This window comes from Pleurodeles waltl, chromosome 7 (assembly GCF_031143425.1).
Source record: "Pleurodeles waltl isolate 20211129_DDA chromosome 7, aPleWal1.hap1.20221129, whole genome shotgun sequence".
In the NCBI taxonomy this organism is placed as follows: Eukaryota; Metazoa; Chordata; class Amphibia; order Caudata; family Salamandridae; genus Pleurodeles; species Pleurodeles waltl.
Genome location: NC_090446.1, coordinates 679,804,320 through 679,823,077, shown reverse-complemented (window position 1 = coordinate 679,823,077; position 18,758 = coordinate 679,804,320). Strand labels below are relative to the sequence as shown.

Genomic DNA, 18,758 nt, shown 5'->3' with positions numbered 1-18,758 from the left:
TCGAGACTGTGCAGAATATGTCAGGTCATTTTGCTAATGTGTACTTTTTTTTTTAGATTTTGTTCCCAGGAGAAGATTAGTTTTGTTCATAGATATCTATTGTCTTACACATAGTTAGTAAATTAGACCTTGAATAAGGAACATCCTGGACTGTGAACTAGCAATTTAAACATTTGTTTCAACCTTGCATGGAAGTTTACTGATGGACACTGTTCTCATGACAGACTTGGCAAAACATAGAGATGTTTTAAGTTGGAGTCAAATGATTGATTTCTATTGGATGTTGCCCCTTCAACGTCAGGTCGACTGACAGTTCAACAAATCAGCTTACCCTATAAACTTTGTTCTACCGTTCCCCAATTGTGCTTGGAGCAGAAGAAGAATCTACATTTCTGTATGCTTAACCCCTTGGACTCCAAGAGGTACTGCCTTCTCTGTCTTTGCTCCTCTGAAATGCCTTGCTGAGATGTAGAGATTGTTCCCTTGACCCCAAGCAGAAGGCTCCTGACTGAGCTTCTAAATGGCAATGCCTTTCTTTCTTTTTTACTTACCTTTTGCCCGCTCTAGTTAATGACCCGATGCCCAAGATTTCCTTTTCAAAAGTTCTTTTTTTCCCTTTTTGTGCTTTTTGTGTTTTGCCTACATGTGTTCTGCCCAGGCGATGTTAATCCCTGATTGGCTAATTCAAAGGGTTTACCCTTACCCAGAGATCTGTATTCAGGTGATCTATATTGCTTTTATGCTTGTTAAAACTGAGCAACGTTTCTTTTCTATCCACCAGATCATTTTACTGATGTTCTGTGTTGACTTTATTGAATGCCTACTTAAGTTAATGTTATTTTGCCTTAGCCTGTTTCGCCACCTTGGAGATACTGAGGCCCGTATTTATACTCCGTTTGCGCCGAATTTGCGTCGTTTTTTTCGACGCAAATTCGGCGCAAAACGAACGCCATATTTATACTTTGGCGTTAGACGCGTCTAGCGCCAAAGTATGGGCAAATAGCGTCATTTTTTTGCGTGAACGCCTTCCTTGCGTTAATGAGATGCAAGGAAGGCGTTCCCGTCTAAAAAAATGACGGCGACGCAAATGCGTCGTATTTATACTCCCGGGCAAAAATCACGCCCGGGAGGTGGCGGGTCAAAAAACCCCGCATTTGCGCCACTATTTAACGCCTGGGTCAGGGTAGGCGTTAAGGGGCCTGTGGGCTCAAAATGAGCCCACAGGTGCCCTCCCCTGCCCCCAGGGACCCCCCCTGCCACCCCTGCCCACCCCAGGAGGACACCCAAGGATGGAGGGACCCACCCCAGGGACATTCAGGTAAGTTCAGGTAAGTATAATTTTTTATATTTTTTTATTTTTTTTGGGTGGCATAGGGGGGCCTTATTTGTGCCCCCCTACATGCCACTATGCCCAATGACCATGCCCAGGGGACACAAGTCCCCTGGGCATGGCCATTGGGCAAGGGGCATGACTCCTGTCTTTACTAAGACAGGAGTCATGAAATGGCGTCTGGGCGTCGTAAAAAAATGGCGCAAATCGGGTTGAGGCGATTTTTTTGCCTCAACCTGACTTGCCCCATTTTAAGACGCCCTAACGTCATTTTTTCCCAACGCCGGCGCTGCCTGGTCTACGTGGTTTTTTTCCACGCACACCAGGCAGCGCCGGTCTGCTTGCGCCGGCTAACGCCATTCCATAAATACGGCGCCCGCATGGCGCTTCAGAATGGCGTTAGACGGCGCTAAATTTTTTGACGCTAAACTGCGTTAGCGCAGTTTAGCGTCAAAAAGTATAAATATGGGCCTGAATGTTTATAACTTTGTCTTGAGGATTGTCTACATGATTTTGAGCTTAGGCTCCTAATAAAGCTCCTTAACTTAATTGTTGACTAGAGTTTTCCTTGTATTGCCACAAGGGTCATGCTGTGTAATGACATTAGTTTGTATTGAAATGTGTTGTTTGGTTCTACCACACCCTTTTGCTGGTTCCAAAGATCCCTTGACCTCATCATGCACTGATTCCTGCGAAAGACGAAAAGACTCCAGCACTGTGTACATTGATTTGAATGGGATGGGTGAGGGAAGAATTCCACTTGGGGGAAACTGGGAATCCAGTGAATTTTGGTCCATTAGCAAGAACTAGACATGATTTTCTAAAGGGGACTACAAGAGTAAAATGCAAAGTCTTGTGAATTCAATTCCCAGACCATTATTAACTGGCAAGAAATTAAATCGTAAGAACACGAGACACTGTTGTGCTATCTACTTCAGCAGCTGCCTTAATCTATTTCCTCAGTGACCTCTTACTCTAATTTGTGATGATTGATTTTCTGTCACATTTGTTACAGATGAATTTTAAAATGGCTTTTGTGCTCCCAAGTCTAGGAACGACAGAATGAAAGAAAATTAATTGAGCATAAAAATACACAACCCCGCGCACACGTTTCTCTGAGAAGTTAAAGAGAAGTTCAGGTCCCTAAAGTTTGTTCAGGGTTAACGAATAGTTGTAGCAAATTAAACCACATGCTTTTTGTAAAGCTCATCTCAAAGGTGAGATCATATTTGGGAATTCATTGAAGGCACAGAGTAGTGCATTGTCAGGTGAGGTCCGCCTGTGTTTTGAGAGGGTATAAATGGTGTCTGCAGTTATTCACTGCATTATTTCTCTCGACATCGATGAAAATGGCTACCATTTATTTAAAGCAGTGACTCCTCCAGAATAAACTTAGAGACACACTGAGCAATGCCACTGAATATTTTTTATACAGTCACAATCAATGGGTTGGACAGGTGCATCATTTATTACGAATTACTTAAGTGTTGTAAAGATACAAGGATAGCAAAATACTATCCACATACAAAGATCCATATATATTATATCCAGTAGCCGTAGGGTACAGCCCAAAGGCTCCTACTTGATTATACCTTTCATAAACACAAGACGATTTATCAGTGATGCTCCCCGTCATCACACGTCTTTGCCTGGCTGATGACGTCATGTGCTTAGTGCTCAGAAACCTTCAGCTTCGCAATGCTTGGCTCAGACTGCCAGGTGTCTGCCCATTTAGAGCATGAAACAGCACCAGGCCTGCCTGAACCTGACATGATGAGTGTCTGTAAGTCAGACCTTTGACCAGTCTCGTTGATGCTGAGCATGCTTTGCAAAATCATGGTGGCCCTCTGACCATAATGACAGGCTGCCTCTATTGAAGAAGCAGAATGGAGTGTTGGTGTCTAGGTGAAAATTGATAGCCATGGGTAGTATGGATTTTCTTTTTTTAATCTTAGCTAATACTCTATGAGTCTTAGCTATAGGGGTAAGGCGTTATAGAGAATATATCCTTGAAAGTGGAAGGTTCTGTTCAGTACATAGGAATGAACCAATGGTAGATTCATCAAGGTTAATCTCCATCACTGGTGGGACTGGTAATGACTCTTTGAGGTATGATAGGCCTGACAATTGAGAGAATTGTGGACTAAGGGCCTTATTTATTGTTCGGCCAATGTGGCACAGCCCCCAAAGTGGTAGATGTTTTATATGCCATATTCAGATTTATTACAGGTCTTATGCACTCCAAATATATCTGTTGCATTTTTGAGGGTGTCCTGCATCATCTAAAGTCTAAATAATAGCCTATGTGTAGTTTTAATTGTGTTTTCGATGGACAAAAAATTACTGGAATGCAATAAGAAAAGCTGGTATATGGCAAGAGTGTATTAACATTCATGTGGATTGAGTAACATGATTCTGAATTCCAGTTATTTGTCTGAAAGGTTAGCATATAGTAATCAATTCAAGACACCAGTGCTAGTATTATGGTAGATGAAGGAGCAATCAGTTTTTCACAAAACCTTAGGATTACTGATTTGTTGGTTGGTGTGGAGACCACCCATAGAGACTGGCTGTTTTGGTCAGGACGCTGACCCACATTTCAGATCTGAGTCTTTCTCTGCCCGGCAAAGACAGCTGCTTGCAGCGGTAGACTTCTTGCATGAGTTTTGTGACCCCCCCCCCAGTAATCATGGAACTATGCAAGGTACTGCAGAGCTCGGATGCCCAGATGGGTGAGACAACACAGGCCAGCAACAACACTGACCAGACACATGCTAGAAAAAAATCAAAAAATCCATTAGGTTGCTCTCAGTTTTAAGACATTAAGACAAAAGCTCTTCTGTTGTCCATGAGTCTTTACTTACTGAAGGCAACATGCTACTGGAGAAGCGGTATCTGTTTATCATCCTCCATAACTATGTTGAATGAGGCATAAACATCAAATATGTAGAAGAGGGACACTGTAGAGATATTAAACCTATTGCTACAGGATCATGGGTGAGAGCATTCTGAGAGACAATGTTTGCAGCAGTGTATCAGGACAAATATTATCACAGTTGCAATATAAGACTAGATCTGGGTAAATGTGTGTTCACAACTTTTTGTAATAACCTTTTTCTGGCTGTATTTTCTCTCGATGGACAGTTTGGAAGCTTTGAAAACGTGAATCCAGTTCAAAGGTATTGAGCAGTGTCTAGCAGGTGAAGTGGCACAGGGCCCAGGTTTCTGTGGACTCCACTGCACTTCAATTTTGATAGCATTTTACTGACTAGCTGGTGATGGGCTCATTTTCTACTGCTTGCATTAGGATGCATGGCCATCCTGCTGCATCACTGTTCAATTTCTGATTCTTTCCCTGAGACAGATTTGACACTTTTGTGCATTTAATCAAAAATGTGCATTATTAATAGTGTGCAAACCGTTTAATATACACTTGAGTTCACTTGTATTTACTGACATGGAGCTAATCCAAATTAAACAAACTTACTATGGCATGTTAAAGTGTGCTTTTCTGGCTTACGCAAGCTAGGCCTACATTAGGCCTCAAGGCCATCTTGTACAAAATGGAGATCCCAACATTGTGTTTATTCTCTGTGTATATTTCTTCTCAAGACTATGTGCAGTCAGATGTGGATTTGTATATTAGTGGATGGCACTGATCTCAAAGAAAGCCTGCTAGATGACCAACTGTACACAGTATTACATTCATTCACTATGGGTCACTGTTGTTTATGTAACTATTTTGTTATGACACCTCTGGATGACATTAGGTCAGAGGGACTGAATCAATATTCTGTAGTGGGTTAGTGGTAAGGTGGTAGAGTAAAATGACGATTTATAACTCTGTAATTTGATTTGTTTATACTGTAATTGTTTGTTCACACCATGATAGCTTTTCATTTCTTATTGTTTCTTATGGAGGAAATGACTGTATAAACTCCTGTGTCTGGGAGTGAGTCAGAATGTCCGGGAGACACTTTGGCTTCTACCAGCAATGCTGCCCAATTTCTTACTGATTTTGCAGTACGTTTGAGACTTAGCCTACTTTTAATTTTGAATAATATTCGGAATTCTTCCTGTTCCTGAGAGCATTCATGGCAATGACTCTATGCACTTAAATGAGATTTTGCATCTGCACTTTACTATTTCTGTATTGTATCTTTTTAATATTTTAATAAACCTTCATTTTTTTCTAAATTCTGCTCTAGGACTCACTTGCTTCAGTCCTTCTCTTATTTGGCTCTATTTTGAGATGCTATTTTGCACGTTGTTTCTTGCACACAATGCCTTGTGGTTTGAGGTTAAAACCGTCCCAGACCGACCCAACATTCTGGGCACATCATTGAGTTGCAGATTCTTAGAGGTACATCGCGCTCGCAACACCGTGTGCATTACTTTGTTATGAACTTGAAACTGGTATTGATGATGCAGTAATGATGTGCATTTATTCCAAAAGTTCATCAAATAAAGATGCCTGAAGTATATTTGACGAAGCCAGCCTGATTTGTATCTGAGGCTATGGCTAAGCAGGATTAAATACATAATATGAACGGTATAGATAAGATTAATTCTGTTTTGCAAGAATAACCGAGATGGAATAATTAATTCGTGTGTCCTTGCACATCCATGCCTTCTGTCAGACAGTACTCTCTCGCTCTTAGCCTAGCTTGTTCTCTGTAATTAGAGCAAAAATCAAAGACAGGTGGATATGTGTCTCCTGTGACCTGCCTGTAATTCCACTGACTGTATTTTAGTTTGTTCAAGACATGAAGTCCCTGGGTCTTTGGTGGTACGTTGCACGAATATATGATTTGCATTCAGCCAGCACAGTTATTCTTTGATGAACATTATTTTTCCTAAAGATTTCTCTGGTGTGAACATTAGCAAATTTGTGTTGACTTCTGTGAGACTTCAGTTTTTGTGTATCTTTTTCTGCTGTCAACATTGCAACAAGAACCTGTGCCACCAGGCACCAGAATGAGGACTGTGATAGGTAATTTGGAACCTTCCAAAGCACATTTATGGCTGTTGCAGGCCACAAGAATGTATATAATTGAGAACAGTTTCACAGGTTGGTGAAACTGATATTTTGATGAAGTGTTGTTCAGTTCAATTATTCTTCCCCTAAAGGTAGAGGTACACATTTTTCATAAACGTTTCCAGTGCATTCCCACCCCGTGCAACGTGTAGTGGTAAATGTCAGACAAGGCAGTCCATACTTGCAATGTATTTGTCTTTGCTTGAGCTTTAAAGTGCAGCTAATCGTACACAGCCTTAGACAACAATGTTTTGCCTTTGTTCACTCCTCATAAAGGCAAACATTCTGCTGTATAAAACATACTGTAAGTAAGACATCATGGCCCATTTTTTTTTTTAAAGTGATGCATCAGCGCTGATGCACCACTTTTTCTGACCAACCGCCCCCCCCCCCACGGCACCTAACTGCACCATGGTTGCCCCGCATTTATAATTCGGCACACCATGGCGACCGTTAGTACAATAGCATCAAAATTCTTGATGCTATTGTGGCGCTTTGTACACTACAACAACTTACGTGAGGCACTCAAACCAAATGTACCATTTAACAAAAAAGGATAGTGAGGTTCATGAACATGCAATCACTTCAATAGTTAAGTTAAGCCGACTTGAACGCTCACTGCGCTCCAGTGCCCTCATGCACGCTGCCCATTGATTTCCCCATGCTGCGATACACAGGAGCACTTCCAGATCCTTTAGAGACATGATTACTGGTGGGCAGTGCTGAATTTGAGCCGGTGTTTTCCGGTGCAGGACACCGACACTTATTTTTCTGCCTGAAGCATTTACTACGAGCAAAAGACAAATATGGGAAAGACAGAGAAAGAGAACACCGAAAAAGCGTCACAAATGGAGAACGCAGAAAGCTGCAAGAGTGAGTTGAAGATGCAGGGAGTGGCTGTAAATGGGTTAAGGAGGCTCGAGATGGCTTCATAATTACGCTGCCTCAGTATTCCGTGCTCACACATTTAATTGCAACGGCCCTGTGTTTCAGACGAGAGCTTTGGACACCGGCACGTTTTTATTTACAAATTAAGCATTGGGCTACCATCATTGTAAAACACTCGTATTTTATCGGCACTAGAGGCCAGCTGGACTGGACTTTCGGAGCATCCCTCCGACTGATTTAATATTGAGGGTGTATGCCAGATAAAGTGCACAGTCCGCCCAGTATGAATCTCAGAGACTGACACAGCTCTAGTGAAGGAAAGTGCTGCCCATACAGAACAGGAGCAGGGCCGAATTTGTGTGTCCCTATCAGAGTGGAGCAATGAAGGCACTAATTAAAGTCCTGTGCTCTGAGTTCGCCTCGTGCCACTCAAATGAGTAGTCCGACCACCATGAGGATTCAGTATGATCTTAAGAAATAAGATAAAACACCCCACCTTCTCAGTTGGTGTATTCGGTACTGAAATTAAAGAATGAATTTAAAGTGAAGAGCAGCCTTCTTTAGCCTTCTTGAGCTCGTAGGCCTGGCTGCACGCAGCGTACTGCAGCACGACACATCGCCAGCTGCTGCTCAGCATTGACATGCCATGTGAGCTCCCTCGACACAGAGGTTAACTAACACTTGTGCAGTGATAAAAATCTGCCAATAATTATGGTCCTGTTTCTGTGCTTACTGGAATGCATCCAGACAGCCAACAACTGCTGCTGCAAGGGGAACACTCATGTCAGGAACTTGAAAGAAAAAGTGAAAGGAAATAATGTAGGATGCTTTCCTGGTCGGATCTCAATGACATAAGTATGTGGTCTATGTTATAAAATTATAAGACAGTTTGACAAGTTGCTTATAACTGCTTGGACCTTCTGAAAGGCAGACATCCTGCTTTACAAGATCCTTTTATTTGTACCTGTCCGAAAAGCTGACTTTTGAGAATCGGAAGTGCCAGAACTTCGCCTTAACAAACTTCAGCTTGCTTGGTTTCCGACCATCAAATTATTTGAGACTCATGCATGTAATGCTTCTTTAAAGTCTTCACAATTATAAAGTTTGAACATTAAGACAATAACAATGAAGCAACTTTTTAAAGTCAAAGCATGACTGCATCCCCAAAACAAGCACTTGCAAATACAATAGGTTTGACCTTGCATGGCCCTTTCTTTAGAAAACAGGTATCAGGGAAGAACATCCATCCTGGGTTCAAAACATGAATGGCTGAAAAAGTTTTCTTCACTTGCTCCACAAAGAATAAAATAGCCTGGGAGCACCTTGGGCAGCAACAGGTCTGAGTAGTTCACATTGTCACAGTTTTCCATTGCATTCCGGTACATTTAGTTTTGCTATTTTGATTGTGAACACAGAACTACATAAACCTCCTTTCGAAACTGCGAAACTGCATAGTTTTTTGTTCAATAGCTTGTGATTTGGGGCCTGATTCTAACTTTGGAGGACGGTGTTAAACCGTCCCAAAAGTGGCGGATATACCACCGACCGTATTACGAGTCCATTATATCCTATGGAACTCGTAATACGGTAGGTGGTATATCCGCCACTTTTGGGACGGTTTAACACCGTCCTCCAAAGTTAGAATCAGGCCCATAGTGTCCCTCAAAGTATCGCACACAAAGGGGGTTATTCCAACTTTGGAGGAAGTGGTAATCCGTCCCAAAAGTGACGGTAAAGTGACGGATATACCACCAGCCGTATTACGAGTCCATTATATCCTATGGAACTCGTAATACGGCTGGTGGTAAATCCGTCACATTTGGGACGGATTACCACCTCCTCCAAAGTTGGAATAACCCCCCAAAGTATGCAAATGTTACACCTCGGTATTCTCCAAACATAGAAATGTCACACATATTCATACTGAAATCTTGGAAGTTGTGTAATTATACTGAATAAATAGATGGTGGAACCCCCTGACTGGTAGCCTCACACCACTGTGGAAGCCTGGAGACCAGATTGCAGAGAGATGAGATCCCTAGGAGTTGAACATGGAGTGAAGGGAGCGCTCAAGACACAACTCTACTGGCAAATTCAAGATGGCTCTTTCAGGTCAAGAAAGCTAGTGCGGAGACTGAGCAGTGGCCGGAACATTGGAGTCCTTGATCGGAGGGGTTGAGACGGGTGCTAATAGGCCCCCTTTTCCACAGAGAGGCCCTCCAAAAGACCTGCTAAGGGCCCAGCAAAGATGAGGAACGGTCGCCCACTGTGCCGGGTGTAGTGTCCTGCGGGACACATTCTAGAGTTTCACCAGCCACTCGGCTGAGGGCTGGCCTTACACTCACACCCCACACCCATCCAACACAGGCGTCACCAGTCAGGTGACCCTGCCAATAAAAAGGGCAGAGCGCACGTGCCCAGGGCCAGTTTACAGAACCCTACTACCGTGTCTGCGTCATTTTATTTTGTAGCATGAGAGCCTAGGGCCCCCAACACTACATTGGTGACGAGGGTTGACAACTCCACGTTGGCACTGGCAGCAACTTTGATGTTGCTCAAAGGGGAAAGAGTTGCCCGTGCACGAGGCAGCTCCGCATGTGCTGCCAGCATGAATGCCACCCCGTGAAGGGATGGGAACGGGAGCGCTATCCCGCACTCCACTGAGCATGAGGTGAGCCCGGGGGTATGAAGAAAGCCCCCCTGGCATTGAGCAACGTGGCCCGCAGCACTGAGAAGACGGCTGCGACAGCGAACATAGAAGTGCTACAGTGCGAAAACGCACCCACAAGACAAAGCGGTTCAGGCCGTTCCCCCCACCCCGACAAGCACTTACCAGGAGGTATGGCGGCCACAGGCACTGCCAGGACGGCTGTGGTTGCCGCAAACATGATGGTGTTATTGCACACTGAAAGAAGTTTGGAGTAATGCCCAAGGCCGCCCCCCCCCACGCCTGTGTCATCAAAAACTGCCTCAGCATTAGGGAAGGCTACCGCAATGTGGGAGGGCAATGGTGCTGTCACGCACTAGGAGAAAAATGCCCAGGGCCGCACCCCCTCTTCCAAATGATCATGCCAGAAGCGTGAATTAAGGAAAAGGTCGCGCACCAAGAAATATTATAAACCAATGGCTGGGGCCTGGCCGCCCCCGCCTCCACCCCCAGGAAGGTAACCCAGCCCTCAGAGTGAGGGAATGCTGCTGCGCTCGCGCGGAGAGGTGCTGACAGGCACCAAAGAAGAAGCAAAGTGCCTGGGGACCGTCCCCCCACCTAAACCCACGTCAGATGCTGGGGGGGCTTGCAGCACAGGCCTGCGACAGCCTGCACCAACACAGCTGACCCCTACCATAGTATACGTGCCTCCACACCGCGAGGCTCGAAATAAACATGTGTGTACTGCCCAAAGGGGTCCCCATAGCAAGAGTGTGCCTCTTCACCATGAGGCTGTATCTAAAAAAAAATTACAATAAAAGAAAGAAAAAAAATGAAGAGATAAGAAAAAAGAAGAAGACTGCACTTACCTGCAGCCCCCACCAGCCTGACAAACTCCTCCCTGCAGCATGGCTCCTCACCGGCATCTGCTTGACAAACAAGGCCCGGTAGGAAGAAAGACTGTCTTTCAAGCTGGAAAGAAATGCCACAGTGGCATCTAGTGGCGAAAGATAGGTATTGCACCCTATTTCTATTTTAAAGCAGGAAACAAGCACAAGCAGCTGCAAGTTGCCAGCAACAGCCCAGAGAGTGACAGCGCAAGACCAGCAGCATGCCCACAGATGGAAACGGCGCAGAAGATGGAAATGACGTGTACGACGCTGCACAGTGAAGATGAAGACGGCAGCGGTCCCAGCCAAGCTGCAACATTGAGAAATGGACTTAAGTGCCACGCAAGGCACTAGGAGAGCGCACATGGCCTGTGCAGCCACTGGCGTCCGTCAACCGCCACCGCCGAAAAGAACGCCACACGCCCCAGCAGTGATGGACATCACCGAAAGATAGCAAAGGGACATGCCAGGCATCAACAATAGACGCCCAAAAGGAAAAGGGACACTGTCAGAGGTGCACAGAGAGCTGCGCCACCGAAGCTGACAACACGGGCAGGAGCCCGAGAAGATGGACAGAGACCTGACAGCGTGACATAACGCACAGGAGATGAGGCTGTGCCAGCAACACAAGATGTCCATCGTTGGCCCATCACACAGCAGGCCGCGAGAAGCGACCAACCCTGAAAAGCAGTCCCAGTTTCAAGCAGCACAAAGTGGCGCAAAGACGCTGCCTTGAGGAGCAAGCACTGCACCCTCAAGTAAAGAGGAGGTGGGAAAGGAAGTGACCCACCATCACTGCCCTGCAACGGGCCCAAGACTAATCATGGAGTGTCCTTCCCCACAGTGCCTCAAGATGGAATCGGCAGCAACTCGCAACAGGCAAGAGGAGAGTCGCACACCCTGAGTGGCAAGATGCCACAATTGCAACACAAAGAAAGCGCCAGAGCAAAGGAGAAGAGAGCGTGGTGCGACGGCATGCTGTGAAAAGGGAAGAGTGGAGATTTGTGTCACAACACCTGTCACACTGCAACACCTGACGACCACAGGAGTACAATAGCGAAAGATCCCAGGGTGGAGAGGTGGAGGACTTCTGCCATGAAGAAAGAGTGCACCCACAGACAAGACAACCAACGGGGTGCAGCGACGCCACTCGAGACAGCTCAGTGGGAGTGGCAAATGTAAGACGCCTATGTTTGCGAACCGCGTACTTGCCCACTCTTCACAGTGTAACTGTCCAGACACCTGTCACCGGCTGCATGAAGCAGATAACATTACTGCTAACATCTGCACATGAGGAAAAAAAAACTGCACTAGCTATTGGTGAAGTCCCTCCAGTCACCCTCACTCCAGCAACATCACTTGTCATCCAGGTCACCGAATTGCCATGTGCATCACAGTATCCATCAAAGGAGCAGTTAAGTACCAAGGTGGATCATCACCTCCACAATACGATGACACCAACTAGACACCCTCCTGGCAACGTCAGAGACAACTGCCCTGAGACCGTCTGAGAGCCCACCTACACCTGGACCATGTTGGCAAGCTCACTTACTACGAATCCTCCATCCTTGTGGCTGCACGAATGACTTGACCGTGGCCTGCAGCGGCCTTGAGATGGCCCACATGCAGTCCAGCACAGTCTACGCCAGTCCCGTGGCAGTCCATTGAAAGGGCCTCAAGGAAGTTTCTGAGTGAAGAATCCACAAAAGAGAGGTGGTCTGGAAGCTGCTAAACCGATCAGGATGTACCAAAGCTCCAGAGGAGGACTTCACACCATCACAGATGTCCGTCTTCAAGGGATATGCCTTCATGAAGCCAGGATTTCTCAAGAAGTATATTTGCAGCGGACACCACCAACTCTCCTGATGCACCCAATTCCAATGATGGCCCCAATTGGAACAAAGTGAACTGTATACACCACCAGCCTCGCCATGAGTGCCCACAGGACTGAACCACAGTGCATGAGTGGACACAATCAGCCATCTGACTGTCACAGCGTCCGGACACAGTGTTCATGCCCAGCTGTACCTGGTTAAATCATGGACTCGTGCGGAGGTCTGGGTGCTCCCAGCTGCACCTGTCTACTGCAATACTGTGGCCTGCTTTCTCGAGGCCAAGAGACTGATGGTGGTGTTTTGTTATTGTGTTTTGTTTTACAGGTTGGAGTTTGTTTTGTTCCTCAATAAAGTTTTGGAGGGATGTAGTGTCCTGCGGGACACGTTCTAGTGTTTCACCAGCCACTCTGTGTCATTTTATTTTGTAGCATGAGGGCCTAGGACCCCCAACACTACACCAGTCACAGATTACGGGCTGAGTAGCACACAGGTTGGAGGCAAGGACACTGGGCCAAAGAGACAGTGAGAGGGAGGCTAGTCAGGCTGCGGGTGGTTTCTTTCTGGGACTGGAAGGGATGCACATGCAGATACTCTGGTGGGAGGCGACTGGTAATCTTGGACTGGCCTTGTCTCAAGCAATTTGGCCCTAGTAATAGTAACATCTGTCACTATCAGAATACACATATAATCCACAACATAGTGCCTGACAGCTCAGCACGTGCAACTAAAATCTTGCCCTCCACAAAGTAGTGTGCCAATAATCAGAGGTATGCTGCTGATCATCTAAGGGGAAGAGTAAGGCTGTATGCATGGATTTGGTACAGTGCCTCCAGCACAACAAACAAGGTTTGCTAATGTTTATGAAAGGACAAAACATGTTTGTGCCATGACGGTCCACACACTGAATCACATCGGCTGCAACCTATTGATGGGGCTTGTGTGGTGACTAGCGGTGAGATTAATCAGCACAGAGGCACTGATGTTCCCTGTTGCAGTGGGAATTTTAGAGGCCACCCTGTGTACAAATGTTGTGATGAAACCTTTGAGCACACCAAGGTTGCACTGTCGTCAGCCTTATAAAAGATCTGTAGTGCCATAGCTGGACTATCCCCATGTGTGTCGTCAATTTATCTTTGGCTTTAAGTCAATTCTGCTTTGAAGGATACTCTGTTAATGCATGGAATGGCTCCACAGACCCATGAGTAGACCTGCACGTAACTGTGACAACATGGAGACCAATACTGACACAGGGTACACATGTCCACACACTTGAACTGGACACCTTTGTGCAATGAACCAATGGAAATATGTGAACACATGCAGCATGGTCTGCTGGTCCTCCACTGCCACAGGAAAAACATAGGTCATTTATATGACTCAAACTGTGGTGTACCCTAACTTTTTTGGATTGGTGTTGGGACTCTGTGTCACAAACACTGTACCTACCTAGCATGTTCAAATGCCTGACTCATGGGTAGTATACAAACAAGTGACCAGGAAGTGGTATCCAACAGTCCTGTACATGTGATGGCTTACCCCTGTAACATTGTTATAATCAACCGTCCTCTATCTATCCTGTGCATAGTTTGTCATGGGAGATGTTTTGTCCCCAAAGTCAGGGAAGTTCACACAGCATAAGATTCTATAGTTATGACAAACACATATCCTGACTGACGTACCTCAATGAATGACATCTGATGGTTATCCACATTTACAACACATGCATACAAGCACATTATGCAAAACATGTCTTGTGACGTTCACACAGAGGCACAACAACAATTGAAATAGCCAATTCACAGACATATACACACAGGCCATGAGTGAATGTATTAAGTTGCGTAGCCTTGCTATACTCTATTGATGTACCACCTGCTCAAACTAGGGAATATCAATTTTAATTCCAAATGTTTGGGTTGCTGTTGCGTCAGTTAGGAGTGCTAATCCGGCACAACAACATGAGTATTATGGTCCGCAGTAGTGTGGTCTGCCACATGTGCCCAAACACTGTAACACACACAGCAGGCCCTAACAGCCTATCTCTGTATAGTTACAGCTTTCATGTACGTTAAAAATGAGGAAAATGACACAAACACAGTTAAAGACAGATATTTTGACGCAAATGCATAAAAAAAGATCCATATGCGTAAAACTTTGCCGCATATGCGTTGAAAAATTACGCTCACAGCCAGTATACATTCATTGGTCCCTAGCTGTAATTCCAACACTGCACCCCATGAAATTGTTATCCATGAAAAATATATTGATATTTGAATGCGGGGGAATTTTTAAGCATTTGCGTCAAAAACTTTTGACGCAAAGGCCGTAAGCATCATAACATTTTCACACATCATAATATAAACACACCGCATTTGAGACAGGAAGTGATGTAATAGGATATCCTGTTTACAGAAATGGTACAGTGGATGTACATTCACTTTCACTTTGAATTCTGTAATTCTTCTAGACAATGTAGCTGTGTTGAGAGTTGTGTCTGTCCAAATTGTGCTTTTGTCCCCTTTGTGCCATTCCAATTGTCATCTGTTGTTTTTGTAATTGTCTCATTAAATCAGTGTAAGTGTGTTTTTGCCATTTTTTGTGTCTAATTTTGTCTTTGTACTGTTTGGAGTGTGTAGTGGGTATTGTTAGTTGGGGTATTGTTGGGCTGCTTGTGGGTTCTTTAAGTTTAATTTTCCTACCTCCTTTCCCTGTATTTTTCCTATTTATCCTTTCATATCCCTATTATGTTTGTCATTTTGGGAAGGCCACATCTGGGGAGAATGAGTGAGGAGGAGCTGGGGGCTTTCATTTGGCTGGTGTGCCACTTCCTACCCCTGATGTTAGAGGCAGGTGGCAGGGTGATACGGGGGTATCACATGGGGGCGAGGAGGCTCAGGTGGTCCAAGGTGCTGTTCCATCTGAAGAGAGTATTCAACAGCCAGCGCAATGACCACCGACTCAAGCATCGCTGGGCTGACCTTGTGGCCAGAGAGCAAGACCTGCTGGACCACCTGGGTGTGGTGATTGGTGGCCCTGTTGATGAGTACAAATCAGACTAATGCGCACATTTAAATGCTCTATAGTGACAGTAGCAGATGCTGCATGCAATGTTTGTGGACATGTGGAATGCAAGTTAAATATACAGTGACCCTGATTTATACAATATTTGCCACACATTACCGTGATTTGTTGATGCAAAAGCTGCACAAACTTACAAAACACAACTTGATCTTGTAAATTAGTGCTGCTTTGACATCAATAGATGACGGTAATGCGGCTCAAACATATGTTTTATTCATGGTCTGTAAGTTTACCAGGAATGAGATGTATTTCACATGCTAGAGCAAGGAATTAATATAGTCCCCAATTATTTGGAATAAATGTCTGAACTGTATTCATGGCCATACGTACAAAGTTCTTCCTACACTCTGGTAATATCTTAGGCTGATACTTTGACTTGGTTTGTGCAACATTTAAATTAAAAATGGATGCCAAAATAATGCACACAGGATAATATCTAAATGTTTGGTGCTACTTTCCATAGCTGTAGTGTAAAAACATGAAGCAAATGATACACACTGAAAAAAAAGAATATCTGGCCCTATGTTCATTTTCCTGTGTGTTTTAATTTGCATTGGACACAATTGCTGGTACAGAGCTGATGCATTTGCCATTTGTGTCACTTCATAGCCAAGCAATGTTCATAAGTTAATGGGTCATCGTGGGATCTCTGAACTTGGTGAATGCATGGTCACAAATTATTTAATTGCATGATGTTGTGCAAGGGACCCCTGACTGCTTCCATCATACATTTAAATTAACAAAATAGTTTGCTAGTTTACGTTTGGTACACCCCTGCTGATCTAGTGCAGCATATGTACAATAGTTAACTTCTCAGTATGAAGGATATCACAGATATTGGTGTATGCTAAGATCAGCAGACCAGCATTCCTGTGACTGCTGCCATTCCCAAGGTGCATACAAATTGAGACCTACCTCATCAAGATTGCCACAGAAGGACATTTGCTAAACCATGTTTGAATTAGGGGACAGTGTCAGTTCGTTGTATAACCATAGATCACCCAACTTGGCAAATGTAAGTTGATGAATGTGGCTACCTGTGATTTACAATACCTGATATGGGTACACAGGGACATGAGTAACACATTTCAGGTGCAATGACTATACCTGTGCCCATGCTTTCTGTCACAGATGATCAAATTAGACACTGTCAGCATATATTTATTTGTTGTTTTGATTTATATAAATGGCCAATCAATATTTAGCGTAACATTGTCATCAAGTAACACACAGGATCCCTGCCATCATGGTGCCATGGGGGCATCTACGGCTCTGGGTACACTGGCAATGTGGCATATGTAACCTACAGACAACACAGGCCCACATATAATGGACCATAGAAAGCATAATACGTCATGAGCTAACCTCAACCCACATGAGCATCACACAGTAACTGATTGTCCCTTGATGCACAAGCCAAAATACCTGAGTGACTGGTATTGCAGTGCACCAGGAATGTGACTTTGCATGTCTCTCATAACTACCAATGAAGAAATGGAGTACCCTCTATAAATAATTCTGCACCCAATTGAGTAATCATGTTTGTTACCACATGATTGTTAGGGCCAGTGCATGTGTGCATATGTGTGTCTATAACTCACTGGAGTGACAGGGTCAATACATGTTTGCAGTGGTATGTCTGTTGGGGTGTCTACATGCCTGAGGATGCTGGTCTGTAATATTAAAATGTCGCACACAGTGAGTTTTTGTTCCATGTTTTGTACAGTGAGCAGACATTGAGCACATTTCATCCTTCTATGTTTTACAGGTGGACCAGCCCCCTACACAATTGGAGAAGTGGCTTGATTTGCAGACCCAGACATATCCAGTAAGTGTTGATATGTTAGTTCTGTGTAGTGTTTGCAGCTGTTGTGTGATTGGCTCCTGCGTGTTGGACACATAGCAAGGTATGATGTGCTGGCACATGATCTGATATGTGACTTGATTGGAGTTTGACATTTTGTTCCATTTTTAAATTGGACAATCAGTGGCGGAGAGTCATATTTTGGGAATCTAGTGCTGCGCTGTAGGCATGGGCAGGTGAACAGGGTGATATTTGTTGCTACGTTTATGCCAATAACATTTATGGAGATAGCCATTTTCATGATTTAGGCAGCAAGTCAGACCCTGATTCACACAGACCAGTGATGCCGAAGTATTACTCACAGACTTGAGCCTCCCTGTTAACTAATGAACATGTAGGACTGTATGTTTGACTTCCTAGCAGCATCTAGCTCCACATTTTGTGCTAAGTTTATGTGGCACTTGAGTAGAACGTCATAGGTGTGCATGCAGCTCAAGCCAAGATGAGTGCTTGCATCTAAGTGCTTGTTTTTGGAAAGGTATTAGTGAGATCAAATGATGTTGACAATTGTCCACAATTAGGAACATAAATGTGCATGTGATTGTCCAATGTTTGTGTCTATCCTAGTTGGCAGCCCTCCTTACCTGTGGTGGACTGACTAAATCCATGGACAGCTGTCCACAGCTTCCTGGCTTTCTTTGATTCTTAAAAGTATGTGTTGCTTGTCCATCACACCCTGAGGCACAGGGTTAGGTTTACAAAATGTGTGTACCTAGGTGTGAGGATCCCAGTGTAGAAGACAGACATGTAATTCCAACATTCATTTGTTCCAACCTAGGATACCCCCTCATGATTATCAACTGCATACCGTCCTGGCAATTCCATTTACAAATCGCAGATCTCGTGGCCCTTGATTTTCATCCAGAAGATAGTCATTAGTTGGCCTGTCACATGTGGAGGACTTGCAGCATTTGTTATATGACTAATGGCAGAATAATGATGCATGGATCATTTAAGTAGGTACAGACCTTTTTGAGCATTGCTGTGCTGTTAGATAGGAGATGTGTAGGCTGCATTGACATGTCATTCCTCAGAGACAATCTATGATCTGTACTGTGATTTGGACTGTTTAAGCTAATTTTGAGGAAGTGTTAGAATATCATCAGTAGATGTATCACACAATGATGTAACTAATGTTTGGCTTTCTCTATTTTTACAGCTGCCAACATGGATGCCAATCAGATC

The 18,758-nt window shown here is 44.4% G+C and overlaps 1 long non-coding RNA gene across 1 annotated transcript in view; it reads right to left on the bottom strand.

Moving 5' to 3' along the window:
• The window catches only part of LOC138247302 (uncharacterized), a 192,487-nt gene extending 181,522 nt beyond the window's left edge, over positions 1–10,965 (bottom strand). The window contains exon 1 of the long non-coding RNA XR_011194422.1: positions 10,773–10,965. This is a non-coding gene — a long non-coding RNA (uncharacterized lncRNA). The remainder of the gene's footprint in view (positions 1–10,772) is intronic.
• Positions 10,966–18,758: the final 7,793 nt, after the last annotated feature.